The sequence below is a fragment of the Sarcophilus harrisii genome, chromosome 2 (genome assembly GCF_902635505.1).
Source record: "Sarcophilus harrisii chromosome 2, mSarHar1.11, whole genome shotgun sequence".
Taxonomy (NCBI): domain Eukaryota; kingdom Metazoa; phylum Chordata; class Mammalia; order Dasyuromorphia; family Dasyuridae; genus Sarcophilus; species Sarcophilus harrisii.
This window is the reverse complement of record NC_045427.1, coordinates 383,851,858-383,868,292: the sequence shown is the minus strand read 5'-3', so window position 1 is coordinate 383,868,292 and position 16,435 is coordinate 383,851,858. Positions and strand designations below refer to the sequence as shown.

Sequence of the window (16,435 nt, the reverse complement as noted above, 5' to 3'; positions counted from 1 at the left end):
TCCAATCAAGGAAGTACATTGAAATACTTTTGTTTTTAGTAGCAAAATGGTGCAGTGTATTTTCAGTATATCTCTTTTAGAAATGTGGCTCAGTGCTTGAGCTTTAGTTCAGAATAATTTCATTGTATAGCAATATAATTTCAGGAAATTATGTTGAAATAAATGTGGTGTACCACAGAAAAATTATCATTTATTCTTTCTTTTAAAAATATGATTGGTTTTTTTTCATTCTAATTAAGTGAATTAAAATAAAACTAAACATGGAAAATAAGATTTTCATTATATAGCAACATAAAGTTGCTATGATTTTCATTACATAGCAACATAATTGGTAAACAATTTTCCACATTAGCCATATCTAAAAATGTCTTTCTCCATTTTAAATTCATTTTCTCTCTGTCATGAGGCAAGTGTTTTATTCATCTTCATTCTTTTGGACTCATAGTTTATTATTAGCTTAAATCCTGGTAAGGGGAAAGAGTACACATCGAGGAATGGAAACTGGGGAAGGGTGTTTTAGTTTAGAAAGTGGCAAGAATTGTGGGTGAAATACGTGGGGTAGAATAACACAAACTTTCCAGGAGCAAAGAAAGAGCTGATTCCTAATCTTAGTCATAAACACCTGCCCTAATCAGTCCAGACAAGTACCCTCCTGGTCACACCCCTTATACTAGTTTTGTGACATAGGTCAAGACATTTTCCCTCTGATGTCTATGACTTACTGTTTTCTGAAAGACTATGGGAATTCTTAAAGGGAACAAGTTTATGTTTGTTTTTCGTTCTTGATGCTTGTCCTGCTTCAACCTTCTATTATTTCTTGAAGGTGCTCAGTCACTTCACTAGCTACCATCTTCTTTGGGGGATCAAATTGAAGAGTTATTGGCTAAATCCTAAAGGAATAGTCAGAATATGAGAATCACAAACTCACAATCAGTTGGCATTTAAGGGAATATTTGTTGTAGTTGTAGAGTTGTTTTTCAGTTGGGTCTGATTTTGTGACCCCATTTGGGATTTTCTTAACAAAGATACTGAAGTGATTTTCTATTTTCTTCTCAATTTAAAAGAATGGGTTCTTCCCAAACAATAATTCACAAGCCCCTTTTCATTAAATTGTTTTTGTCTTGGTAGACCCAGGTAATTTTGGGCTCTCAGATTCTGATTTTAAGGAGGGGAATAATAGCCTTAAGTAAGGCTTAAGAGGTTGGGCTGATCCTGTAATCTCTTTCCTTCTCATTCCCATGTTGAAACTGGCATAGGATTTGCTAAGAAGCATGATAATTTCATAGATCTAGACCTTTAGGGGACTTTTGAGGCCATCTAATCCAATTATCTCATTTTATGGAAGAAAAGATAGTCTATTCCTTCTAGCTAAAAATGTGCATTCAAACCAACACAGGGTTGTTATTTTTTTTAAAGACATCAGTAGGTCAACAAGTATTTACTCAAATGCTTTCTATGTGCCAAACAGTGCTGACACCAAAGAAAGTAAAAAACAAAACAAAACAAACTGTCTCCTCCCTCAAGGATTTTACATTTTAATGGTACATTTTTTTAGTGTCAAAAGATTAAAGTGCATGCACCTTCTCCTGAAGTCTCATAGAGAAAAAATATAGATAAGTACATAACATCCATTAAAAACAAAAACAAAGCACTTTTTTTTCTGAATAGAATTTGAGTTTCAGGCCTCTAGGTTTGAGGAGATGAGCAAAGTTAGTTTTTTGTTCTGTTTTTGTGCATGTGTGAGGCAATTGGGTTAAGTGAATTGCCCAAGATCACACAACTAGGAAGTGTTAAGGGTTTGGGGTTGGATTTTGAACTCAGGTCCTCCCTATCCATCGTATGGATAGTTGCCCTTTAAAGTTAATTCTAAGAAGAGGTAACAGCTGAAAGAAGTTAGCTAGGCATTAAGGGAGGGAAAACTACAATAGGGCAACCCAGTGGCTTCGTATATGTGAATGCATTTGAGTTTGGGGTTGGGGAAGTGTCCAGAAATCTGCATGTTTGAAAGTGAAAATACTTTCTTTTATGTTTGAAGATATATTCAGGTTATAACACATGTGCTCATGTGTGTATTTGAAAGCCCAGCCTAACTATCCTCAATCTTGTGGTGACTGGCTTTGCTACTTTCCCCTTTATTTATCTCCTTTTAAAGAACATTGTAATTATATTTTATCATTTTAATTTTAAACATTTACATAAACAAGCATTAAAACTATTTTGAGATTATGGCCACATTTTTGAGTTGCTGAAATACAACAGGTTGCTTTTAAGAGGAAAGGTTGAGAATCAAGGATTTAGTGCTTATTGGGATAGAACACAATGTGTGTGTTTTAGTGCCTAAGGGGTTATGTGCCTATGCATGTGAGTCTATGTGACCATATCGTTGTAAATGTCTCCTTGTTTGCATGTAAGCATTTATTCGTATGTGTCCATGCATGCATGCCTACCTGAGTATATTTGTGCATTCAGTTGAATATACATTAAATTTTTAACTAACTGCAAGCCAGAAGGAAGAAAGAAAAAAAAAAAATTAAAGAAAGGAATAAGAAAAAAAGGTAGTTCCTGCCCTCACAGATTCCCCCCAATATTCTACTGGGGGATCCAACAAGTACACAGAGAAGTAAATAGAAATTACCTTTAAAGTAATACAGTATAATTTTAAAAATGAGAACCGTAACAACTTGGGAAAATTCAGAAGAGCATAATTTAGGAGGTGGCACTGGATCTTTCTCTGTAAGAATCTGGGGATTCTATGAAATGGAGGTGAGGAGGAAGGATGGTGGACCAGACATGGATGGGCACCTTTCCAAAGCCATTGAGGCAGAAACTGAAATATGTGGAGCCTAACTAACAAGAGTGTTCCCCTGAAACAATGCTTAGGAACAGGAAGTCCTATTAAATAAGAGGGGAAAGCTTGAGATTTTGTATTTTATCCCAGAGGCGATAGGGAGTCCCTGTGCTTTTTCTTTTTCTTTTTTTAAAATTAGGATTAATTTTTTTTTAAATTTTAAATTAGGATACATTAGCGGCATGGTAAAATTCTGTTTTTAGCAACATCAATTCTGCAACTGTGTGAAAGGAATATATATTGGAGAGGGGCAGAGATCAGAAGCCGAGAGTCCGATTAAGAGGCTATTATTTCCCAGGCTAGAGGTGATAGAGCTTCGAAACTAGAGTGGAGGTCCTAAAGGTGGAAAAGTCTTAATAAAAAAGCTATTGTAGTATTTGACCAGTCTGGTTTGGGATAAGGAAGCGTCAAAGATATCTACTCGGATGACGCGTTTTGGCTTTGCTTGAACGTTTCTGCCGGACTTTGAATTCATTCACATTTGATGAATGTGTGTTGATTAATAGAATGACAAGTCCTTGATCTCTAATAATTACCATTTATATAACATTTTAAGATTTGCAAGGAACTTTACATTTCAGCTCAAAAAAAAAAAAGACCACGTGGGTGTTATTATTCCCATTTTACAGATGAGGAAACCCAGGCACAGAGAAATTTTGCGACGAGCCCAGTTTGTGAGGTAGGATTCGATTCGAATCTTCTCGACTCCAAGTTCTGCACTCACGTTATCCCTAGTTTGGCTTAGATGCCAGTCCACAGCTAAGAGACGAAAACAGTCATTTTAGGCGTAAGTTACCTGTATCCTACCGTGTGGATGTGTGTGGAAGTCTGTATGTGTGTGCGCGTGACAAGACGCGTAGGGCGCCCCCCCACGAATCAGTCCGGCGTGACAAGACGCGTAGGGCGCCCCCCGACGAATCAGTCCGGCGTGACAAGACGCGTAGGGCGCCCCCCGACGAATCAGTCCGGCGTGACAAGACGCGTAGGGCGCCCCCCCACGAATCAGTCTGTGAGGGACATACGCAAGCCCAGCGCCCGGCTTCGGACTGTTCCCGAACTTCTCCGAGGAGCGAGGCTCCGCGAGGCCCGCGACACGACGATTGGCTCCCCAACCCCCCTCCCCCCCCCTTCGCTGTTTATCATCTTTGTCAGAGCCTCTCCGGCCCGGAGTCCCATAGGGCAGACTTCCCGTCAATCATCGGGGACTTTCCCAGGGGTGGGGCTGTGGAGCCGGTCCTCTTCACTTCCTCCCTGTCCCGCCCCTTTCGGCGCTCTGCCCCGCCTTCTCCCGCCCCCCATCTCCAGAGGAAGTGAAGCCGGAACCCTAGAACCCCAAGAGGAGCTGAGACACGGAGATCGCGGGCCCCCCCAGGGTGGGTTTGAGTTGGGTAAGAGTGAACCTGGCGGCAGCTTCAGGGCCTGTCCTGTCACTCCGATGGGACACCTCTGACTGGCCCGGCCGGGAAGGTGAACGAGTGAGGGGGTGAAGGGAGGCGGCCTAGGCGCTCGAGGGTGGGCTGGGGGGGGATGGGAGGAGGGTGGTATATTTAAGTCTGTGTGCGTGAGTGTGTACGAGTGTGTGTGCGAGCCGGTGTGTGTATTAAGGGGGAGGGGCTGTTTACATGGATATATATAATAAATACATATACGGGGTGTTTCAAAAGGCTTAGTGCAGTTAAAAGGTATTAAAGCTTCCAGCTATACGTATGTGACATATAGAGCTACATAGATCCCGTGTATATTATCTCCAGATTTATACATACTCTGTCTAGTTAGTGCCGTTAAAAGCTTCCATAAAAACATTATTAAGCAGTTATAAGCTTTCAGCAACTACGCCGTATGTCAATAACTAGAGTATATGTAGAATATACATATGATTAATGTATGTCTACTCAGTTCCACTTGCGGAGTGTGTATATGGAAGTGTATGTGTGCACATGCTATTAGTATACACAGGAGTTTGCAGGAACGTGTATATTAAATAGGATTATACATAAGGGGGAATAACTGTTTACATGTACATATGAGTAATTGTCCACCTAATACAAATTTATATATGTATATAGCATGTTTGTGGGAATGGCACAATAATATGTACAAGTATACATATGTGCACATGTAGAGAAATCTGTATGTTTGTGTCCATAGATATATGTGAATTTAATGTACTTTATACACTTATATAAGTGTGTATATGCATGTACGCACACATGTACTGATAAGTTTAATATAACTATTTACTATATGTCTTGCAAAATAATATTACATGTAAACCATACATTTATGAGTTTTATATGTGCATGTACATCTATGAGTGGATGTCCTGATATGGTGTGAGATGACTTTACTATATGTATCTATTGAATAAAAGATTACATGTTTACAGTTGTGGGAGTATAATATGTGTGTGCATGTACACATGTGAGTAGATACACTGATAAGTATGAGGTAACTATTATATGGGGATACTTGTCTACTTAATAGGATAGGCGGTTAGGAGTATATGTATGGGAGAAAGAACAGAATGCAGTACAGAAATTGCATGTAAGGGATTTAGAGTCTGGTATAAGAAACTACATGTATCTAGGCATGAATTTATGTAGGGAGACACTAATTTGTGAATGTACATATACAGTTCTATATGTGGGAGTTGTACTGTATAGGAGATTTTGAGTGCCCGTTTATGGTTAACTGTACACATAATTGTGTGGACATGATTATGTAATGTATCTTTTTTACACATATATATTTACACATATATTTATATAAATTTATATATATTTATATATAATTTATATTTTATATATTTATTATGTATATTTATATAAATATATATTTATTTTATATAAATTTAGTATATATTTACACATATATATGTGTGTTTATCTCTATCATCTATCTAACATTTATATAGTAACTTAAGGTTTGCAAAGCATTGCACATATATTCACTCATTTACAATAACTATATATGTATACTATAAATGTATGTATAGATAAATAGATATGGATAGATAGATATGGATAGAGAGATAAATACCTATGAGTGTGTATATGAGATGGGAAAAGGAGCTTGTGGAAGGGAATAATAGATGAGTATTCAGTTCTTAATCATTCCTGACTTCTCCCTCTGCTAGAAAGTACAGGGGGGTGAAGTTAAGGAGGTTGAGGACGCTGGCAGCTCCCTTGGGAGAAGCACCTTGGGGTAAGCCGTAAGTAGATGTATGTCCCTGGCTCTTATCTTTTAACTGCTGCTTGTCCCCTGGAGATTGAGGAGCCCACATTGAAAGCTGGTGCTCATGCCTAAATTGCCCATACAGAATTTATTGTCAAGTGCTTAGGACTGTGTTATTGGATTAGATTTAACAATTATAATAGCTTGCCTTTATAGAGTGCTTTCATCTTTGCAAGATGTATTATAAAAACATCTCATCTAATGCTCACAACAACTCTGAAGAGGGAAGTGATGCTATTCCCATTTTGCAGATTAGGAACTGAGGCAGACAGGTTAAGTGACCTGTCCTGGGAGTCACACAGCTAGTGACTGACTGAGGCAGTATTAGATTTATCTGATAGATTCTGTCCGGACCCTCTTCTCATCTTTTTCTGTACTTAGTGATATCATCAGCTCCTGTGAGTTCTTCTGTCATATATATGCAAAAATATCCAGCTCCATTCTGAATTATCTGTCTTTAACTGGATGTCCTAGGGGTATAGAAACACAGGTCCAAATAGAAATCTTTATTTTTCCTACTAAACCTCCCTCTTCTTGATTTCCCTATTTCTGTTAAATTTACCACTATTCTTTATTCACCCTTATTCAAAGTCTCAGGATCATCCTTGACACTTCTCTTTCCTTCACCCCCTTAAATGCAATATTTTAATGGCTAAATTTTATTGATTCTGCTTCTCAAACATCTCAACATATGTCCCCTTCTCTCCATACCCACAGGGACAAATCTCTGCACCCCTACTTCTGGCCCTCATCACCTCTCCCCTGAACTAGCCTTCTTTAATCCCTCTAATTCATCCTCTAGACATCTGCCAAAGTGTTACTCCTAAAGTACTAGTCTGATCGTGCCATTCCCCTGCTCAACAACCTTTTATAAATTCTTTTTACCTTTATGATAAAAAGCAACATTCTCTGACTTTTAAAGCCCTTATCCATCCCAGTCTTTATTGTACATTCTTCTTATTCAAGTACTCTATGTACCTGACACACTGGTAATTGTCTCCTATATTTATGTTTTTATACTTACTGCTGCCCTCATTTTCCTGGAATGTTTTTCCTCTTCAGTTCTGACTCTTGGCATTCCAGGCTCTCTTCAAGGTTCACTTCAAAGTTCCTCCTCCTGTGAAAGAAGCCTGGTCTGATCCTCTTAAATGTCATGGCCTTCCTTACATAAATTACTTGGACATTTTGTCCATGTTTTGTATTTATTTATTTTTTGAATGTTATTTCCCCCCTAGTAAAATATAATCTGCTTGAGGTTAGTAATGATATTTTTGCTTTTATATCACCAAGTTCATTCTATAAATGCTAATTGAATGAATGAAGATCTATTCCTCATTCTGAGCCTTAGGGATACAAGGTGAGAAGCAGTTAGATGGAGCATTGGATAGAGTACTGGATGTTTGGTCTTGCTAATTTGTGGTCCTGGGCAATTCACTTAATTGCTCCTGTCCCTGTTTCCTTGTCTGTAAAATGAGGTCATATCTACCTCACATAGTTGTTGTGAGGGCAAAATAAGATCAGCAGACATTCATTAAGCACCTACTGTGTGCTAGACACTGTATGTACTAAGTGCTGGGAGACAGAAATAAGCAAAGACAATCCCTCCCTGCCCTTAATGAGTTTATAGTCTAGTGGGGGAAACACAAACAAACACACACACACACACACACACACATTCTAGTACAATCCTATTAAAATTTCCTTTTTATCACTAGAATAAAGAAGAATTGGGCAAAACTTTTCAGTGAAAGAAGGGATTTTTAGTTGAGATTTAGAGGAAACCAAGGATATCTATCTTTAGGCAGAGTGAAGGAGGGAGAGAATTCCAGGCATGAGGGACAGCCAGAGAAAATGCCATGAAAATATTAATAAAACATTAAAATACTTTTTAAAATGCTGGCTTCTATTATTATCGTTAGTATATTTCTTCAAGGAGTTTATATTTTAGTGGGAGAAGCTTGGGGAAAGATAATAAATAATAAAATGTAGGATAATAGCATTGCCTTTTCACTAGTATTCAGAGGTTGGAGAGATTTCTTTGGATTGTAGTTTTCAGAAAAATCCTTCCTGAATGAGGTAGACCTTGAAAAATAGAAATGTAACAGATAAAGTTGAAGAGATAAGCTTGTGATCCCTTCTTGGCATAGCAAGAAGACATATTATTGAAGTTTGGGTTAGATTGAAGAGGGTTATTGCAGATCCAACTGGAAAGATAAGTTAAAATAAGATCGTAGTTCTCATAAATTTCAGAACTTTGTTCTAGAGGCAGTGGGGAATCATCACAGGTTTTTTGAATAGGAAAGGGACATGATGAAAAGGCATGATTTTTTCTTTCTTTGGATAGCCTTCCCAGTGATGTGTTGTTTCTCTGTATATTTCTTTTTTCTGTTTTTTCCCTTATTACTTTTTGCACATTCAGATTTTCTTCCTAAATTGTGGCCTTTTTCAACTGATTTCTGCTACCTTTTCCAGTTTTAAACTCCACTGTGTGTGTTCTTCTCTTTGATGAAATAGAGTATGGTATGTCTGATGAAAACCTCTGTTTCTCTCACCTCACCTCCTCCATTCCCTTTGGGAACTCATTCTTACCACTACTTCCTCTAGATTGTTCTTATGTATTTCTGCAAATGTGTTTGTGTGTGTTTGGGGTGGGGGATGGAGAGTCACAGGATAATGGAGATCTCTCTACAGTCTCCTTTATTTTTTTATTTTCTATGTTGAAAGGAGAATAGTACAAGGCATTGGATATGTGTATTAGAGCAGATCTAATCATCCTTGTAATGAAATATTGGGCAGACCATCTCATTTTTCAATACCCAGTTATACCTCTTTGAGTACTTAAAAAAACTCTTGCTTATACTCCTTCCACCGCCAGTTTCAGTGTTGGCCTGAGCAGCTGGTTCTCTTATAGTAGGAAGTTCATTTGCTTTTTCCCTTTACTATGTTGGTTCGCAGTCATTAACTCCAAATGGAGGTACTTGTGAACCTTGTTTAGGAAGCTGATGGGGTCTGAAGAGCTCAATCGAGGGACACCTAAGTTTGAAGATCAACAACCAGACTGTTACTTGATGTGGGAAGGCTGTAGATTTGAGCCTGTTCCATTTATGGGTTGTTCATACATAAGGAAATCAGAGTTGGGGAGATGGGAATTGTGTCACTGGAAAGTCATCCTCAGGAGCCTAAAGGTGGTATTTTAATGGAAGAGGAAGCCAATCCAGTAATCAGGGAACATTTATTTTCCCCACCCACCTAAGGCATGTTCTTTCTTGTTACTCACCAGCCTCAAGGTCAGGTACTTTGCCTCTGTCCTTCTAAATCCCATATACTCTGAGGTATCAGTTATGGACTACCTCGTGTTCCTGTTCTTTTGCTCTGCCTTAATCCTGAGAGAAGGCAGGGAGATTAGAATTTGGAAGGGAGCTTTTGCTTCTCTGAAGTCAGTTGTCTCTCTCCCTGATTTCCCTTACTTTCTCCTTTCCCTTCTCTGAGTTTCCTCCAATTTGAGGGAACTCTCAAAAATCAAAATTGTGTTACTGAGAGAGATGGACAAGTTTATTCTTTACAAACCAGCCTTAGAAGCTTTCACTATTCAGGATGTTTACTGTTTCTAAACTATGCCTTTAGCCCTTACATATATATATACACACACACACACACATGTATATATATATATGTAGGTATGTATGTAGGTATGTATATGTCTCTATTTCTCCACTTGGGGATAGGATGTTATTAAATTTAGATTAGGTAGTATGGAGGCTGAGGAGTATTTGAGTAAGATAAGTTTGGGAAGGTGTTGGTGAGATAAGACAAACAGAGGTTATTATTGCACATGGAAAAGTAGACAATGGCACTAGAGATGCTCTGTTGTGGTCTAATACGTCCATCCTGTTCAGAAGGAAAGCGGTCAGATTACAGTATGTAACCCTGGTGATCATGCCCTTGGAGTTCTTAGGAAAACATTTGCTCTTTTTGTTTGCTGAGACTTTCTTCTTGGGTCTCGGTGGTAGATTTATCTAAATCCAAAGAAGCACATTGAAGTCAACAATTAAGTTCAGTTCAATTCAGCAGGCCTTTTATTAAGTTCCTGCTCTATGTAAGGTAGTATACTAAGGGTGTATAAGAAGAGTAATGTGTAATACAGTAATGTAGGAAAAGTAGGTGAGACCGAAAAAGGCTTTATGTAAATTTTTTTAAAAGCTATTGTGTAGTTAGGATGGAGAGGGAAGAAATGTGGTTTATTGGGAAATGGACTAATTCTGGAGGACCTGGGTTCAAATCCCATTTTGACTTTCTTGCTACCCATACCAAATAGATGGTTATATGTGTATATAGTGTGTATGTGTATGTGTATGTAAATACATATATTTTTATATATTTATATTACACATAAATATATAAAAATATATAAAATATATAAACTCTTCATTTTATAATTCAGTTGGCTTTTCTTTTAAGTATTTAAATGATAGGCTATCAGAACATGTATTTTTGATAGTAATATTGTTTTATTGTTTCTGATATCTTTATAATGTATTTTCCTAGCTTATCTCTCAATGTTTTTATTTTTATCATGATTTCTGATTGTATTTGAAAAAATTCAGTTGAGACATAATAATTTGCCTTAATTCTTCATTTTACATTTTAATTACATTTTCTTCATGTAACAAATAGTTGGATTTTACTTTCTTATCCTTTCTGCTACTCTCTTCCATTTTATGGTTCAGTTTATCCTATTGATACTTACAGTTAAGCTTGTTTTCTTTTGCATCAAGTCTTGCTATAATTTTTCTTACTTTAAAAAAACTTAGCATTATTTATTTGCTATTGGCATTGCTAAAACAACCCAATTTTTGTCTCTTCCCTTTTCTTTCTCAGTCTAGCATTAAATTAATGGTTTTTGCTTTTTCCATCTTTTTTTGGGGGGGTAATCAAACTTTTAATCGGTTTCTTTTTTTTTTTTTTTTTTAATTTAATAGCCTTTTATTTACAGGATATATACATGGGTAACTTTACAGTATTAACAATTGCCAAACCTCTTGTTCCAATTTTTCACCTCTTACCCCCCCCACCCCCTCCCCTAGATGGCAGGATGACCAGTAGATGTTAAATATATTAAAATAGAACTTAGATACACAATAAGTATACATGACCAAAACATTATTTTGCTGTACAAAAAGAATCAGGCTCTGAATTATTGTACAATTAGCTTGTGAAGGAAATCAAAAATGCATGTGTGTATAAATATAGGGATTGGGAATTTAATGTAATGGTTTTTAGTCATCTCCCAGAGTTATTTTTCTGGGCATAGCTAGTTCAGTTCATTACTGCTCCATTAGAAATGATTTGGTTGATCTCGTTGCTGAGGATGGCCTGATCCATCAGAACTGGTCATCATCTAGTATTGTTGTTGAAGTATATAATGATCTCCTGGTCCTGCTCATTTCACTCAGCATCAGTTCGTGTAAGTCTCTCCAGGCCTTTCTGAATTCATCCTGTTGGTCATTTCTTACAAAACAGTAATATTCCATAATTTTCATATACCACAATTTATTCAGCCATTCTCCAACTGATGGACATCCATTCAGTTTCCAGTTTCTAGCCACTACAAAAAGGGCTGCCACAAACATTCGTGCACATACAGGTCCCTTTCCCTTCTTTATAATCTCTTTGGGATAATCGGTTTCTTTTACTTAGTGATACCCCCAATCTCTTCCCTCCTTTATACTTTTCTCAGTTTAGTCTCAATTCAATTTTGTAAGCTTGTTATGTTCTGGGCCTTGTGTCAAGCCTTAGAAATGCAAATACAAAAAAAATTCTGAATAGTTCTTGTTTTCAAGGAGCTTTTAAAAAATCTTTTTTTCCCTTTGTTGGAGGTAAGCAACATGTACATAAATGAATACAATATTTTTATTTCTTTCTCTTTATATCTACATATTTATTTGAGTAATCTATCTGTAGGTGAAACACTACTAACTTGATGAATCAGGTAATATAAAAGTCCATTTATCCTGTTAGAAAAATGCTCAGCTTTGCAGGATAAGTAATTTTTAGATACAAGCCATTTACCTTTGTATTTCACTATATAGTAGTGTATAACTATCTTGTTGCTAATGAATAGGCATATATGATGCTGATTGGAGGTTCTTGGTACATGATCTCTTTCTCACTCATATTGCTCTGACCTGGGAGTTCTAGTGTTTGATAGTCATATTTCTGAGGTCATAAGATAATAGAATTGGAGCTGGAAGGGATCTTAGGAATCATCTACTCAAGGGGTTGTTAATCTGGGATCCCCCAACCCTCTTCTCCTCTCCCTCAGGGGTCCCAGAATAGATTCTAGGAACTCTATGAAGTTGGATGGGAAAATTGCATCTCCTATTATTATTAACCTCTAATTGATAGTTGATATTTTCTTCACTTATGCATTTTAAAAAACAAATTATCCTAAAAAGAGGTTCATAAGCTTCACCAATCAACCCTACTGTCTATGATCCAAAGAAGATTAAGGACTCTTAATTCATATTAAGCCCTCTTGTTTTACAGATGAGGAAATTGAGACCCAGAGAAGTCCATAGTCTGATTTGAATTGCCTTTCCAGGCTTATTACATGTTTTCCCTTTATATACTTCATGTTTATACCAAAATGGCCTATGAAAAGGCTATCCTTTGATTCCTGGTGGTTAGGGGGGACTAGCCCCTCTGGTGTGAGGGCATGCTGAGACGCGCAACTAAAATGTCTACTTATCACCCAACTCTCTCATGTATAATGTACAACACTTGTGGACCTCCTGCTTTTGTAAAAGATGGGGCAGAAGTATCTTCTCATATTTCTTTTTTTTTTTGAGCCATGCTTATTCTTTATAATTTTGCAGCACTTGTTTCTGTTTTTTTCATGGCATTTCTTTCTACTTACATTGTTGAAATAATTTTATATATTATTTTGTGCACGAGCATGTTTTTCCATGCTTCTTTGCTTTCATCACATTCATTATTTCTAATGGCACAGTAATGATCTATTACATTCTATCACAATTTATTTAGCTATCCCCCAGTTGATGGGCTTCTACTTTACTTTCCATTCTTAGCTATCACATAAAATGTTATTATAAATATATTTTTGTATATGAGAACATTCTTAATATCAATTACCTTCATAGTGTTTAAGCCTAATAATGTATTCCCTGAATTAAAATGGATATTTTAATAATTTTATTTCCATAATCCCATTTGTTTCCAAAAACGATTGTATGAACTTACATCTCTACTCATAACACATGATCTTTTCTCAAGCTCTTGAACATTGACTAATCCCATTTTTTGTCATTCTTGCAAGTTTACAGGATGTAAGATGAAACTTCAATGTTATTTTGATTTGTATTTCACTTATTAATGATTTGGCACATCTTTCACAAGGTTCTTAATCGTTTGCAATTCTTTTGAGAACTTTTTGTTCATATCCTTGAACCACTGTATCTATAGGGAATGGCTTTTGATTACATATACTAGCTGTCCCAAAAAGTCTTAGTGCAATTTTAAGCTATTAGAGCTGAGTTGTTTATATATCTTGCAAACAAATCCTTATCCGAGAATTTTGATACAAAGATTTTTTACCATTTCAATGCTTCTCTTCTTACCCTTGGTCGTTTATTTAGTTTGTATAGAAGCTTTTTGAATTCATGTAATCAAAGTTAGTTTTCATCTTCTGTAATTGCTTCTTTCCCTTGTTTGGTTAAATATACTTCCCCTACACATAGCTGTGAGAGGATGTGATCTACTTTTCTTTTAATGTTTTGATGGTATGAGCTTTAACATTAAGGTTTATACATCCTTTAAAAATGTGTTGTGGAATATAGTTTAAGGTGTTAGTCTAAGCCTAATTTCTGCTGGATTGTTTTCCATTTTAACCAACAATTTTTATCAGACAAAGAGCTGTTTCCCAAGTAATTTATGTTTTCTGGTTTATTGAACAGTAGGTTATTGAAATCCATTGTTTATGATTCTCCCTGATCTAGTCTGTTCCATTGATTTACCTCTTTTATTTTTTTACCTAATACCAAATGATTTGGATGTCTTCTGTTATACAATATGGCTTGAGATCTGGAAGTACTATTCCCCCTATATCCCCACCTTTTTTTTTCTTTATAATTTCCCCATTAAAACAATACATTCCACTTCTTTTCTTTTTCAAATGAATTGTTATTTTATTGATTTCTCTAAAACATCTCTTTGATAATTTTCCCCCAAAAGTTAACTTGGGGAATATGGTTATTTTTAATCAGTTGGTTATTTTTATGTTGTAATGACCCCCAAACGAGCACTGAATATTCTTCTGTTTAAGTTCTTTATTTCTTTAAGAAGTCCAATACTTTTCTAAACTTAACTTCTAAACTTGTTTACCTTTCATTCTTTCTTTCTTCATTTCTTTTATAAGGCCTTTAACCTTGTGCTGACAGTTCTTATGTCCATTCTGTTCTCCTTTTTTGTATTTAAGGAATAGTTATAGAATTATTCTCTAGTTTTAGCCTATGAGTCTCTTCCTCCATCGTATATATTAGTTATATATTTTAAGCTTCTTTTTGCTTGCTTATTTCTTAACTCTTTCTTTGTCCCTTCTTGTGAAGTCATCCTTTTGAGAATTTCCTTCCTTTTCTTCTTTTGATTATTTTAGTGTATTTAGTGTAATTTTCTAGTTATCTAGAGTTGCTAAGCTTTTTATATACAACTACCTCACTCCTTCCAGAAGTCCTGTGGTATAAGATATTAGCTTATCTGAAGGATTCTTTTACAGCCATTGTATCACTGGCAAAGACCATAAGTCCTTAAGTAGTCTATAACCTAACAATGCCAGAATAGCTTAAGCTTTGATTTTGAAAAAAACATGCTGACCTGAGCAGGGATAGTAGGGATTTTGAAAGGTTGATCAGCCATTTCTATTTCCTTCTCAATGCCCTAAAAAGAGTTAGAGAAAGAAAAAAAAACCACTTCGTCTGGCAGCTTTCTTATTGCTATCTTCTTGCTGATCTAAAAGTATCTGAAAAAAAAAATCCTGGTGTTTTTATGGGACTGTAAGTTCAACATGGTTCAACAGCATAAACTGTTAACCTGAAAATCTCATGTGATTTTAGACTGTTAAAAGAAGAACAGTATGTACAAAATTAAGGAAATTAAATTTCCATTATTCAGATCATTTAAGAATGTAATATTTAGATTTTGGTGCCTCATTTTGAAAAGAATATTAGCAAGCTGATGGGAGTCCAAACCTTGGTAGGATGGTGAGGGGACAATTTGAAACCCAAGTGTAAGTGAACTATGATCTTATGCAAATGGGCACAACTAGAAGGTGTGGTGAGGCTCATATCTTCAACCTTATTCTCCATATTTGAGGCAGAGAAACAAGTCTGGCTTGGATCTTCAAGACTTAAGCACTGAAATATATTTGGCATCCTTTGTTCTAATCTCATGTGGAGTGGTCTTCATCTTTCAGGTGCTTTTTTTCTCTTTTAGCTTAATAAAACTTAATTCCACAGTTCTTTATATACTTTTTGGATGAAGTAAGACTAGATCTCTTAAAGTCTATAATTTCTCTTGGATTCCAGCTTTTATATAGAACAGCCTTCTTATACCTATTTCTAGCCTTCATTGTTTGGTGTTCTGGAAGGTTCCTTTGATTGAGGGTCATATTAAATGTCCAAGAAATTAGTCACTTCTGATGATCAATAAATCTCATAAAGAAATCTCTTCTACTTTTTGCTGGTTAGTACTTCCTTGGAAGTAGCACATAGTGGGCCCAGAGTAAGTGAATTCCAGAGACTCTAGCCTATGCGAAGGAGGCTGGCCCTTTTTTTTGTCAAGATGTTTAGGTTAGAACTTGTGCGGTCTTCTGTCCTTTCTTAATAACTGGGGCTGTGGGTTTGATGTACAGACTCAAATATCCCATTGCTGCTACTGTCATTCTTCCCTCCAACCCCCTTGTACTTTGTTTTAGCAACATAATCTCTGCTATAACTCTTTGTGGTTATTTCTGGGCCTACCCACTTGTCTGTCTGGGTTATAAGCAACCCCCATACCTAGCCTTTTTCATTCTGTGTGCGGTCCTCTACCCTACCCTGGGAAGTACTGTGTGAGGGGGTGGGGGAAGAAGGCAGGAGGGGAGTTTCAGTCTTGTTTTGGAGAAAAGTAACTGTCTTGTTTCACCTTTGGGGTGTTTCTCTTTCAAATAAGATAGTTGATAGGGGGATGGTAGAGATTTTGAGTGTAAAATTGTGGTTTTTTGATTTAACTTTAAGGAAATAATCCCAGATATATGTTGAGTTGGGGCTGGCCACATGTTTAAAGAGTACTACGCACATT

General features: G+C 36.4%; 1 protein-coding gene across 7 annotated transcripts in view; it reads left to right on the top strand.

Moving 5' to 3' along the window:
• TNIP1 (TNFAIP3 interacting protein 1) overlaps positions 1 to 16,435 on the top strand; it is a 66,721-nt gene that overhangs the window by 3,489 nt on the left and 46,797 nt on the right. For 2 of the 7 annotated variants that reach the window (XM_031953544.1, XM_031953542.1), the window contains exon 1: positions 4,092 to 4,236. The exons of 2 other annotated variants lie outside the window; for them this stretch is intronic. The gene's annotated coding sequence lies outside the window, so the exon portion shown is untranslated. Of the gene's footprint in view, positions 1 to 4,091; positions 4,237 to 16,435 lie in introns of those variants that run through there. 3 more of the 7 variants (XM_031953543.1, XM_031953546.1, XM_031953547.1) reach the window with 3 other exon arrangements.